The 14,892-nt window shown below is 34.2% G+C and overlaps 1 protein-coding gene across 24 annotated transcripts in view; it reads right to left on the bottom strand.

The window, feature by feature from the left end:
• Positions 1-14,892, bottom strand: part of LOC117403097 (eyes absent homolog 4) — a 124,382-nt gene that overhangs the window by 50,970 nt on the left and 58,520 nt on the right. For 4 of the 24 annotated variants that reach the window (XM_034921329.2, XM_034921328.2, XM_059024169.1 and 1 more), the window contains exon 1: positions 2,593-2,990. The exons of 19 other annotated variants lie outside the window; for them this stretch is intronic. The gene's annotated coding sequence lies outside the window, so the exon portion shown is untranslated. Of the gene's footprint in view, positions 1-2,592; positions 2,991-14,892 lie in introns of those variants that run through there. One more of the 24 variants, XM_059024170.1, reaches the window with a different exon arrangement.

The following is a 14,892-nucleotide window of genomic DNA, read 5'->3' on the forward strand; positions in this document are numbered from 1 at the left end:
GCTATATTATTAAATAATACATACATACATAGATATACATACATACATGCATACATATATACATACATACGTACATAAGAAAAGGTGCTTTCATACTAAGACTTTTTTATGACCACTGGGCATTCCTAATGGTATCTTTGGAACGGTTTGTGTTATTTGTATATGCACAGTAAATGTCAGCTTTTTAGTGCTCATAAATCAGATTTAAAAAAAAAATGCTTTTGGTTTTCCATGCTGTGGTTTAAGTAGTGAAATATTTATTTCCTTCTTGCATGTAAGATTGATGTCTAAAACATTTGATGACCTTTTTGAAAATGTTCACATTGTTGAAAATGCTATAATTCATGAATGTTATTTTACTTGAAAAATGTACACAATCAAACACATATGCATATGCAGATGCTTATACAGGGTTAAATAGGAAGAATGCGCTCAACCTTTCATTATCTGTAAACATAATCTAGAAAAGAAAGGCCTCAATTAAAATACGCAGAGCAAAGATCCTTTCTGCCATTATTATCTGACCCCGTTCCTATTTTAACTGCATATGGTTTATCAAATCCCACTCAATGCTGTTATTAAGTAATTCTGGCTTCCACAAGCAGCTGTGATGCCTTCTCAACAGACATCCAAGTATAATTTCCCGATAGCGAAGTGTGAGGCTAGAGTTACACTTTAATAAACTGCACATTGGAAATCAGACCATGGAAGCATAGAGCTGTGCAGGAGCACATGCAGAATACCAGTGTAGTCGCTTATCCACAACATGCTCAAACACACTTGACAGCCTTCATAGATATTGTACTGTATTACACATTTCTCACTTTTAACACTGCCTGCATTCGAGTCCTTGTATGTACAGTATTTATAAAGGATCCAAAAATAATTTGGCAAATGTTTTCCTTACATACATACAATGAATATATATATATATATATATATATATATATATATATATATATATATATATATATATATATATACACACACACACACACACACACACACACACACACACAATGAAATCATTGGGAAATACAAATTACAGCAGTATTAAATAGTGACAAGACAAGACTGGTAAGTAATAAAATACGACTGTAGTTTGACATGCATCAGACACCGGACACACAAAACTATCCAGAGGTAATGGAATCTCATTAGAATAATCATTTTTCATACCTTTCTTACAAGAGCTACCCGAAACATAGCAGCCCCTTGCTGACGCAAATCTAGTTTCAGATTTGAGAGAGAAAACGCTTGGTTTATTGTATTTTGTTTCCTCTGCTAGTTAATTCAACACTCTTTCTCTCTCTGGCTACCCCTGAATGAAACAGACATTTAAGAAGCCTGTGAACAATGCAAACTCGCAAGCTGGCCTCACATTACGGGAACATACTCTTTCTTTTTAACTTCAGTTCTACCTTAAACAAAACAAAAAAAAAAAGCTACGTCAAAGTAAAACATGTTATGGAAAAGCCACACAATTAGTTGCATCAATGCTGGCATGTTTACAACATGTTTTACTTCCAGGAATGGGTTTTAGCACTATAAAAATGAACAAAATAAATGTGTACAAAAATAAATGTGTACATCACGGTTTAAATAAAATATTATTTTTACACATGATAAACAATTCTGTTCATAAATGTGTGTTTTTTTTTACAATGTTTAAGTTACCGTTGTTGAAAATGCATAAAATATGTTATTACACATATGACAAAATACATTTTCAGCTATTGGTAGTTGATAATAAATTGATTCTTCACCCAAGTATTACCTTCAATATATATGTTGATATATTGTGCATGTTTTATATATATAACAGTTATGCTTTTAAATGTAATTATGTTTACTTTATGGGGTAAATTAATTTACCAATTATTATCATCCATAACAATTTATCAAAACATTTTCTCTCCAGAAAGTAAAACGTAAAAATATATATTTACTTTTATTTACCGTCAACAAAAAAACAAAAAATAAGTGTGCACAAGAATATAAATAATAATAATAATAATATAAATAATAATAATAATAATAATAATAATAATAATAATAATACATTTATGGTGTATATTTTACTATACATACTGGGATTTAAGATACAAATATCTTTGGGAGTCAATTTATGTAAGTGTAAAATTGTTAGTCTGTGTTAAAGATTTTGAAATATATATATATATATATATATATATATATATATATATATATATATATATATATATATATATATATAATTATCAAGGATTCTATATGCAGTTTAACAAAATGCAAATACATTATTTGCATTTTCCTAAACACAATGTATTTAAATGTGATTATGCTAAAAGGAAATAACAAATAAACAGCAATTGTATCTAAGTCAGAAAACCAGAAAAACAAAACACTAAATACAGAGAAACATTCCAGTCACATAACTTAGACAAACACCGTGAAATATCTGAAAGTTTAAAATAAAAATACATGTTTTGAAGATAGATGTACTGTAACATAACAAACACCAAAAACATCAAATGATGTAAGCTATTTTATAACAAAACAAAACAAAAATTAAAAAATGTAATCCATTGCCAAATAAATAACAAAACTTACCTTAAGATTACAAAAGTGTGGAAGTTGAAAAATAAAAACAGTATCCTTAAAGCATCAGAGTTTCTGTGTGTGTCCGGGAAGCGCTTACAGTAATCTACCTTATCAGAGTGGTACAAGTTCTCCAGTTTTTTCACAGCAAAGCCACTCTTCCAAGTCTTCTGTTTTGTTTAGCTCAGGTAACACTGGTAATCTGTGTTCTCTCTGGAACTGTCACAGTGTCCGGCAGCAGCTTACTGTAGTTTATTTAAGTTAACCAAGAGGAGAGGATAGTAAACAAGTTCCACTCAGACCAATGGTTTTCCACACCCTTCTGTTTATAGCAAGATGACTTGCATTCAGAGGTCACCCCGTCAACAGCTCCTGTCTTTCAGTGGATATCTAATGTGTCGCATTTATCTCAGGGCTCTTTTAGTTAAGCCTCCTCCTCCTCCTCCTCCTCCTCCTCCTCCCCAGCCCAGCTAGCCTGCTGTCACTGGCTGACGCATGTGTGGGTCCACTAAGAACTGAGAATTCAGTACAATGATCCAAGAGTTACTCAAAGAACTGTGCAATCAGATCATCTTGAAATAATTAATAGTATCATTTTTTTCTTTATTTAAAGGTAACCCAACAAAACAAAAGACTACAAACATTCTTTTTTTTTAATGCATTTTGTATTTGTCCTAACGTGTTAAGCCCAACCTCAAAGCCCACACTAAATCAGAGAAAACTGATTACTGGAATGTAATGTGAAAAAAAAAAAAGTTTGGAAAAAACAAGCAGGTTACAAAAAGGATGTATTTCGATATAGTAGAGTGAAATTCAATCATTAGGCTGAGCTTTTTCAGTCAAGACTAAACAAATAATTTCATTCCAGACCCTGAAAATCAGTCTACTTCTGGTTGCCTACAACAGAATAGGATTCATATTGGAACAAGGCCCATTAAAATAAAGTAACAAAAATCTAGGCTTTTTTATTCCTTTTTTGGTCAAACACAATAATATTTCTTTTATGTTTGGAGTGTGAATCAAACATGAACTATTGGTACACCTGGAAGTGTGATAACCATTTGTCAAATAGTTATTCAAAATAAAATTTATTATGATTTATACATTTTAAACTGCAAAGTACAGGTCTCCTAATAAAATGCAAAAGTGCCTGAAGATTGCTAAACCAATTTGAAGTAAAAAGACTTTATTTTTGTTTTTATAGGATAGTTTTAAAAAAACACTTCCTGTGGAATACAGTATATTGAATGCCAACTACTTAAAAAAATGATGTGCTCTTCTTTTAAAAAAGAAATACAAAAACACAGCAAAATTATTTGCGACTAACATCAATTCCTCTATTTTCTACAAAACAACTAAGCATGTTCACTTTCAGTTATAAAACTAATACTGAAACATTCACCCGCTTTTTATATTTTTAAAAGAGGACATCTAGTCAAGCTTTAGTCAGCAGAGTTCTTACAATACATTATTTTATATGTAAAAACATATTTTGTGAGGCCTCTGAACAGGGTTAGAGTGTGTATTTAAATAAGGCTGTGGTAATTAGATATTTGCTGAGATTTAGGGCTGCAGTGGGACTGAAGATGGCACCCTTTCCCAACATGAGCAAGAACTTGTCAATCACACAATCTTTGAGTGAAAGTTACACCTGCAGCACATAGTCGGCACCAGTTTTTGACACCACCACACCATTTAAATGACAAACTGTGTCCTGCCTGTATTGAAGCTAATAAAACATGATTAATGACTCGGGTGAGAAAGCCTTGTCAGTGTAGATTAGGACATTTACGGCATCATTTGACAACTCAAGCACTTTATTATTAGAAAGGATTTCAGAAGCTGCAAGGGTCATTATTAAACATCCACACCAAACTATTTTCTCAGCAATGGAAAAGGCACTGGGGATGCATTACAAAAAAACATTTTCCTGCTTGAATTACATTATACTCATTGCAGGTAAGACGAACATCATTTGTTTCTTTTTGTGTTACAAAAGGGGACATTTTACATGAGACATTTATTTTTAGTACTACTGAATATCTTATTCCCCTTTAGCTTTTAGTATAATTTGTTTTTGTTCAATATCTCATATACAACTGAAAGTTTACTATTTCTAGGGAAAGAAAAAGACAAATATACTCCCTGTCTTTTTAATTTATTTATGTATACAGTCAGCACTCACATATCCAACCCTATAAAATTTTGACTTCAGTGACGGTTAAATGCGTGTGACGCATATCTGATTGTTTAATTTTGGCCCATTCCAATCGTTGTATCTTTTTTGTGTTCCCTGAAAAAAAGAGAATATTAAAAATACATATCTGAAAGGACTGTGTTTTAAAATAAGTAGGCTTCCATTTAGATGTACTGTATTGGTTTTGTTGGTACAGTACTATATTTTTAACAGAAGCAGTATTTTAATTCGGAATGCTATGATTCTGAAAATATCACATGCCAAAACTAGACACGACACGCTAACTACAATACAGTGCTCGATAAGGCCCTAATGTCACAATTGACTTGCAAATAAAAACGCACAAAAACAACTAAAGATCACAGATAAAACATAAAAATAAATACATCACAGTATCTAAAACTGTTTAACTGTTACATTACCCTAGCTTGTCTCGTTCGCTTTGTTTTGGCTGCATTTTCATCAGGTGAAACTGGAGGAAGCGCTATGTAACTGCACAATATATTTGGCATTAGGGAGATTTAAAAATATTCAGGTAAATTGTAACATTCAAGAGATGGGCTTTGTATCAGAAAACTGGTGACAGAAATCGCGTGTGACGGGTAAGTGCATTAATTTGTTACATATAATGGGTATTCATTTTATTCTTAATACAAGGCCGGTAAAACACGAATGACGTGTATCTGGGTAACGGATATCTGAGTGCTGACTGTAGTATAAACAATATTTGGTGGTCTAAACTCAAAAAAACAAAAAATGATTTTGTCCATTGCAATGTAAAAAAAAAAATAAGCACACGGCAAGGGAAAAAAATACAATGGTTATTGCAAAGCTGTTCTTTTTATGGCCTATACAGTTTATTTTATTATATTAATATTTAACTAATTATTTTGCAAGCCAGGTGCAAAGTAATTCACAAGAAGAGAAATACCATAAGGAGTCCCTGCCCTTCTACTGTCAAGGGGACACATCTACATGCCAGGGATGCCCCATGCCCCTTGAGTGTGACACATGGCAAGTGCAGGAGCAGCAGCAGGTCCAGCTGTATTAGCCACACACTTTATCACAATGTAACTGATCATGGTGTGCTGGGCATAGCAAAAAGACAAGCATTTATTTGGAAAATATTAAAATATAAAAAATCTAACAGACTATATATATATATATATATATAAAGCATAGCGCCGATGCCGCTGTACAAAAGAGCCGGCTCCCTTGCAAGGAGCGTATATCGGGCTTATGTCTTCTGTTGCCTTCCCCCGTGCACGCTACAATATATATCTATATATATATATATATAAATACTGTGTTTACTTTTCTTTCTACACAGCTGAGAAGGGCTTTTGTGTAAAACGTCTTTAAATACATATTTTTTTAATCATTTAAAACTTTTGTGTACATCCAAAAAAAACACCTTTTCATTTCATATATATATATATATATATATATATATATATATATATATATATATACACACACACACTTACAGGTATATTGTGAAATCAGGCATTTCGCGAAATGATTTTAGGAGCATCCCATTACACAATTTGCCTTTTACAAAAAATTTCAGGCATTTTGCGAAATGACTGGAGTTATATAGGCATTCTATTACACTATTTGACTGATCATAGGTTTTCAGTCATTTTGTGAAATTACTATGACATCAGGAGGTTGTGTGGTCCAGTGGTTAAAGTAAAGGGCTTCTAACCAGGAGATCCCCAGTTCAAATCCCACCTCAGCGACTGACTCACTGTGTGACCCTGAGCAAGTCACTTAATCTCCTTGTGCTCCGTCTTTCCTGTTGTAAGTGACTCTGTAGCTGATGCATATTTCACACACCCAAGTCTTTGTAAGCCGCATTGGATAAAGGCGTCTGCTAAATAAACAAATAATAATTAAATGACTGTTATTAAGGGCATTCTATTACACTATTAGACTGATTACAGGTTAATTAAAAGAGTGAGGAGAATGTAATTTTTGTGTTAGCATTGATTACATTCATTTTTAAAATGTCAACTTTTCAGATTGTTTACTGTGGTTTATTTTTTTGTGGTTATATTTCTTGTGGTTTATAATAAGAGCTGACTGTAATGAGAGATTATAATCAGGGGTTCACATAACTTTTATCATTAGGTTCTCACATGAGTACCAGCAGACATGGCTTGGTACTCACCAAAAGTAGGGGTCATTACCCAAGTCTGTCTAGCTCCACCTCCCCCTCAGACAGTTGAAACAACTGGGATATCAAGGATCAGAGGTGCAAATCTGGAGCTAGATTCCTTGCACCAGGGTACGTCATATAGCGCCAGTAGACATGTTTAATTTATTATTATTATTATTATTATTATTATTATGTATTTGTTTGCAACCACAGATGATGATAGTTTTTCATTGGGACTGGATTACTCACATGACCCACCCACACTCATCCACATACACAGGAGAGAAGGTTTGTGTCGTGTGAGAAGTTATAAGGAGGGCTTGATTAGTGCTGTATTTGATAATTTAGCACCAGTAGGCTCTCTGGTGCTAAACTTTCAAAACAATTTAGCACCAATTTTCAAAACGATTTGCATATGTGGTCGTCTACACATATCAGGGCAGAAAGGCATGAGGCTGATTAAAATGTTGACATGTGAAAACCCACGCTCACAAGCAGCATCGCTTAATGGCAGTGTCAGAGACAACAACAATAATTTATGAATGTTTAAGTAAGAGTCCGGATTGCTGGTTATTATAATGTGTAACAAATCATAACACATTCTCTGTTTATTTCAATAGCCTACCACCAAATTCCAGCCCTGGGGATTCAAAAGCAAAAAACAAAAAACTTCTTCACTTTATTAGTGTTGTTAGCTTGACGACACAACAGTATTTATAGAAGGATATAAGTGAGGGAAGAAAATAATAATTTGAAGTAAAATGCTTAAGTAAATGTATTTTTTTAAACTCATGTTTAAATGTAATGGCTTTTAAACATCGACACCTCCTCTCATCCGTGCTTGGGAAGCAAAGTGTCAGCAAGCTTCACAACGCCACTCCAACTAACTACATCCCTCTTCTCTGAATGGACGGCTAAATCAAGATCCCTGCTATTATTGGTTGTTTCAAGTGTCCATTCAAAGAAAATAAAACCTTGAAGCAGCCAATGATAACACTAGCAGGGATGGACTTTTTATTGAACTGGAACCCTCTGGCCTTAAGTGAAATATGGGGACTGGCATTTAATTATGGTGTGCGATAATAAGCTCAGTTACCCGGAGATCGCTGACAGATCCCAGAGAACTTGAGACTCAGTAGAAAATCAGTAGGTTAGGCAGGTATGGGTCACAGCCAGATATGCTTGACCTTGCAAGCGAGAGCACCCTCGCTGCCTATGTGAAAAATGTTTCCTGTTAAAAATGTGTTGACGGTATGCATTTGCATGTTAAAACCAATATGGAAGTCAGCATTTGTTTTTTATTGGTGTGCATGTGTACCTGCGTACCAGTTATGTGAACCCTTGATTATAATGATTATAATGAGATGCTTCTCTCATAGCGTAAGGACTCAGTTTGGGCAGCCAGAACTGTATAGTCCCAAACTACACAGAATGTTTTCTCTTATACCAGAAGGTTCATATGAGGTATCTCTCACAGTACATACAGTACTGTGCAAAAGATTTAGGCAGGTGTGAAAAAATGCTGTAAAGTAAGAATGCTTTCAAAAATAGACATGTTAATAGATTATATTTATCAATTAACTAAATGCAAAGTGAGTGAACAGAAGAAAAATCTAAATCAAATCCATATTTGGTCTGACCACCCTTTGCCTTCAAAACAGCATCAATTCTTCTAGGTACACTTGCACAAAGTCAGGGATTTTGTAGGCATATAGTCAGGTGTATGATTAAGCAATTATACCAAACAGGTGCTAATGATCATCAATTCAATATGTAGGTTGAAACACAATCATTAACTGAAACAGAAACAGCTGTGTAGGAGGAATAAAACTGGGTGAGGAACAGCCAAACTCAGCTAACAAGGTGAGGTTGCTGAAGACAGTTTACTGTCAAAAGTCATACACCATGGCAAGACTGAGCACAGCAACAAGACACAAGGTAGTTATACTGCATCAGCAAGGTCTCTCCCAGGCAGAAATTTCAAGGCAGACAGGGGTTTCCAGATGTGCTGTCCAAGCTCTTTTGAAGAAGCACAAAGAAACGGGCAACGTTGAGGACCGTAGACGCAGTGGTCGGCCAAGGAAACTTACTGCAGCAGATGAAAGACGCATCATGCTTACTTCCCTTCGCAATCGGAAGATGTCCAGCAGTGCCATAAAGATTTTTAATTTTAGAAAATAGAATTCATGGATGTATAGCACACTTTTTAAATTTAATTTGGGACCGGGAAGATGTGGGAACAACTGTAACACCATACTGGATACAACTAAAAGCAGTAAAAATGTTTGCATTAATAATACCAAATGATGCCTGATTTCACATTACATATATATATATATATATATATACCAGAAGCTTCAGGAAAGTACAACAGCTAATGACTTAGAAAAATCAATAACATATTGATATACAGTATATTATATAAAATATTTATTTTGCAGTAGTCAATTACAATAATTAATGTAAGTACATAACCCTAAGGAGGCAATAACAGTAACAAAAGTTAAGGCATTTATTTATTTAAAATGTATGAACACTGATAAACAGCTGCTGGATTAAATAGTACAGTACACTGATATGGGGTGTAATATAGGGCTGTAAGGGTTTAAACGTTTAAACGGTAAACGTGAATTAAAAATATTTTCGTTTAAAATTTGTACTATACGTTTAAACGCAACTTAACCGTAAAATATATTATCAAATTATTTTTGGATATTTTCCGCAAATATATGTTTCCCTTTCTATGGTTTTCCCTTTTAAGGAAACCTGACCTGATCTTCCACGTGATCACTCTAAAGACGTCATGAATAAATTAAGGACAGACCAACTTCCTGCGTTGTTGTGTATCTCCATCGCATTGCCTTTTTTCAGGTCTTATAGGGCCCTATGGAATCTGTGTTAACGAGAGCACAGAGTGCTGTACGAAAAAAAAATGCATTTGGCAGAAGAGCATTAAGCTTGAGATTTACATATTTGAAGGGAAAATGTGAAACTAATGGTCAGTACAGGCAGTGGTGTAACTTTGGTTTCAAAAGTGGTGAGAATGGGCAGGGGGAAGGTTTCTGTAGCTGGGTTATAAATGAGGCAGGGTATTCTGTAAGGGATAAACAACGAGAAGGGCTGAATCAGTGAAAATAATTAATTCACTGTTCGAGTGCGTTAAATAAATGCAATCATGGAAAATAAGTAGAAACCTTTTTAAGGACTTAAACAATTAGACAATGTTGCAGACCATTTTTAACGTCTGTATTACAACACAAAAAGTACTCCTCACACAGACTGCTATTACAGCAGTCATTTTGAACAATACAATCCCAATGTTTTTTTTCACGTGAATGTGCAAGCGCCGTTGTGAAGGGGAGGGACGCTGGGAACTTGTATCAGACAATGGCTTAGATTTTTAATGAAAAATAATAAAGGTTTTTGGTTCTGGACACGTTTTGTTTCCTGCCAACAATATACAAGTGAATGAAACTAAAAATGTAGTCTTGTCACTGTGTTTTAAGTTTAATTTAAATAGAGTTGTTTTTTTAATGTTTTTTCGATGTTGGATACGCACACTTTTTATGGAGCTTCTGGAGAAATGGTACATTGTAAAATTGATTATGAATGTTTTTTTATGCTATTAAAATAGATTACATTTTAGTGCTAATTACAGTCCTCCTTTATGCTTTTATGTTTACCATTGTTTGTCTTGGATGTATATGGTACGCGTTTTGAATAACAAACCAAGGTTAAAATATGACTTAAAATAATGGAAGTAAAATATAAAAATATGAAATGAGTGAAATATTACATTTATGGCCGTTTAAATGGTTAAACGACCGGATTAACAATGGGTTTAAACGTGTAGTAAATTAAATGTAGATTTACAGCCCATGTACAATATCACAGTTACTGACTCCACTGTTCAACACAAGCTCTCTCTTTAAAATTAAACTACTAGTTTACTTTGACTATTTTCGCATAATGCGCTAATCAGGAATTTGATTCTAGGAATGTGCTTGCCCTTCTTGTTGTTTTTAACAAGACAGTATAAAGATTTTGACAATGGACTACTGAATTTAACAAAGAGCTGTGTATACATGTTATCTACTCATGTCAGCACTTTGCACCCTCTTAAACCATTTATTATTGTTACTGCAACACTTTTATTTGCATCACCATCAACAGAATTAAACTTCAACACACATCTTGCACATCTTCCACATATGACCGGAGATAACTATAATATAGTACATGGGATTATAATCAAGACATTAGCAAAGCGCTGTGTATACATTTGTTGGAATACTTAGCAAGCATGGGAAATAGTGACCTTAGCAGAAACAGAAATACAGAATCCTACAGACACACATAATAATAGGTACGAAATACATTTTTAGGAAAAAGAACATGAAAGAACTCCTTTAACATATGGAAGTTTAGCTAAAGTAACTCTCCAATGCATTTTAATGATTTACTAAACGTAATGTAACGTATGACTTAAACTGGATTTCACCTTGCTTCAGCATGACACACACCCCACACATGTTCTCAGTGAGAGTCCAAATAAGCATGCACCAGAACTCCACTGTGCAGTACTTTACTCTCACTACTTTAGTAGTAGTTTCCATTTAACTCCAGGAGTAACTAATTCGCTCAGGGGGTAGGATTAGTTTGTTTGTGTTAGGTAAACTTGCTGCCCACTCTAAGGCCCAGTATGAGAGACTAGCTCAGTTAAGGAATTAAATAATAAAGATAAAAATAGTGTGAAAAGGTAATATTTTCTAATTATTCTAACAGAAACCTCATTATCCTTACTTAAATGCATAGATACCGACTGTCAAGATATAAGAACAGTTTTTTTTACAACAACTAGAAAAAATATAAGGAGATTGCATCTAAATCAACAAATACTTTAGAACTCTCTTAAGTGTTATCAGCAGCACCCCTGTCATTCTTATTAAATCTGTCAAAGGTAAACAGTGTCACTGGTCAAAAAACCAAATCCGTGGCCAAGGGCCTAATGGAATACAGGCAAAAACATCAATGGAAATTCACTTGCATGAAGCCAACATCATATTCCCAGTTTTCGACTGTGGTATTTTGTTTGGATTCGGTCCACATTATACTAAACCTCTTTTAGTCCTGAACACAGATTAAAAGCAATAATTAAAAAGCAAAATGCATGGAATCTTTATGCAAGTTTAGTAGATATCTTTCCTATTCTGCACAGTTTTTTAGTTATTTTTAATATTTTCCCCATTAAAACAACAGTTTTCTTATAGGGAGTTAGTTACAAAACCACACACACACACACACACGCACACACGCACACAAATCTGCATGATATCACTATATGCATGTTTGCTTAATGAATATGTTGCAAGCAAAATTTAACAAAGGTATATTGTAGTTTTGCATTTTTTTACATAAAGTTTTCTACAGTAGGAAAAGGATGATTACAGTTATACTGACTGGCTTGACACATATTGACTTAGTGCATGTGACCCTAAGCCAATAGCAAAGTCAAGTGTAAATATTTCATACCTCTACATATTAAAGACCTCCCTAGCCACACAATCCAGCCGTGTGACTTGCTGTTTTGAGGCCATTCACTCAAGCTTTAGCTTAATTCCATATAAACCTAGTTTCGTTCATTACATTTTTTTTCTGCAACTCGGATATGACTGAAATAGTTCTGCACAATCATTTACTCCTATTCCCTAGGCTAGGCCTGCAGCGTCCTTTTCTTTTCTTTCTTTTTTTTTTAGCTCTTGTCAGCAAGGTAATTGAATCTGCTTCCTTTTATGTAAAATGCATTGTTACACCCCATGAATTCTAACATGCTGATACCTATGGTGATGTAAAACTAGCCTTAACATTTTCAATCAAACTTTTTGTTTTGTTTTGTTTTGTTTTAGAAGGAAGCTAATGCAAACCAGGATGTGCTAGAGCACAAACATTATGAAATGAGGGAGGGAGACGGGACATTTAACCTAAATAGTTTTGCGCTTTAAGCTAGTCTCCCATCTTGAACAATAACATATTCATAAAATAAGTCAAATACAGGTAACCAATATCTCACACTTTTTCTTCCATAACATAATGCCAACACCCTCTTAACTACAATATAACACATTTGACCCACAAACACTCTTTCAAATGATCACATTTGTGTTTTCGATTCTGGGAGAAACACTTTGGATACAAATTCAGCTCAAAAAACGCCACGATAGTGCTAAATTTAGAAATGTCTGCATTGAGAAAGACTTCAACTCAAAATGTTTGTCATTAAATTCCTCAAGTTTCGTTTAGTACTTACAAAATACACTAAATCATCTCTAATGCTGGTAGCTGGTAGTCAATGTTCTGCAGTCCTTTAATATTGAGAGGCTCCATACTTTGCTGTGTGCTATAATGTCTTTTGTCATGGCTCCCTGTAGATTACAGTAGCTATGTGTTATGAAAGGATGTTGTTACGCCAATCAGAATTTATTATGATGCTCAGCCGACTACAATGCCAGTGTTCCAAATTGAGAATATAAAAATAAATCACTGTGTTCCAGAATATTTGTGGCTGGTGCAGTATTTGGGTTACCCTGCTATGTTGTTGAAAAACCTTCCATCCACAGCTCTGCCATAATAGCCTTAATGATGGAGATGCCTTCTGCCTGTCGACACTGATATTCTACCAGAGCTGAAGCCTTTTGTCTTGGGTTTCACGCTGTAAGATTGACTTGGATGTGTGGCTACACTTATTATTTTTTGCTTGTTCTGAGCTGGAAGATTTAACAGTTGAGAGGGGAATTCACATTTATTTGGTGAATTTGCAATAAATGTCATTTAGTTCTGTGCTACCTGCTAGCTGGGGCATGTAGATGTTTGCAACTGTGTTTTTGCAGACGGATGGGTTGCTCTTAGTCTGTGCTCATTTCCTTATGCAAACACTTAAAAATAAGACATGCCTGAGCACTTGATGGCCAACGATAAATTACGTATTAATAAAACACATGTGGTACTGTATGCTTACAAAAACTTGCCCAAATTTTGCATGGTCAGAAGTTTGTACAGCTGAAGATACTGAATTCTTTCAAGTTTTTCATGTACAACCTCACAAATTCAAAGGTGGCACCACAAGTATTATTACATTTATAAATGTCAGTACTGACTGGATACAAAGAGAAACAAAGAGCTTTTACTTAATTTTATCTTGCAATTTTTGGCATGTAATGGGTACAAATGCACAGCTTTGCCTTTAAAAATGGATGTAAACCTTACTCCTCGACATATGTTATTAATTGTAAACCATTTGGCCTCTTATGCCCTTGGTTAGCCTAATCTGATCATAGCCATAAAAGCACTGTCTGGAAAGTAACCTATACTTGCTTCTGACACTTGTGCATTCCCTGTAAACTTTTGTAACAGAATTAATCACTGAATGTACATGTGAAACGCTCTGTCCTTGGAAAGAATGAGGCTGAAGTGACATACAGAATATCTTTTTTAAACCTTTCCAAGATTTAGTAAACCTTAAAAAAAAAAAAAATTAAAAATACATAAATAAATAGAAAACTAAACAGCTGACTTTCTCTTTTATTTTTATTTTTCTTGGAATACTTACCATGGCTACCTTGCATCTGTGGGCAAAGTAACATATATTCCATTGAGATTCTGTTAACAAGAAAATGTCTCTCTCTCTGACAAGGAAATATGACCCAAGCCAAAGTCCACATTCAAACATAATACTGAACAGCAGCACTAACAGCATTAGGAGTTTATTTTTCTTTCTTTTCTAATACTTCTGAAGTAAAATCAATTCTGTTACATGGATTATAGCTTCAATAACCCAAAGTAACCTTATATAAAAAAGCACTCTTGCATTAAAGTACGTCCTTTCTTAGAAATAGAACAGACAAAAACCTCATTATTAATTCATGGTGTCTTGTGCCTGTGTCAGCGCCTGATTAAT

This window comes from Acipenser ruthenus, chromosome 5, assembly GCF_902713425.1.
Source record: "Acipenser ruthenus chromosome 5, fAciRut3.2 maternal haplotype, whole genome shotgun sequence".
NCBI lineage: Eukaryota > Metazoa > Chordata > Actinopteri > Acipenseriformes > Acipenseridae > Acipenser > Acipenser ruthenus.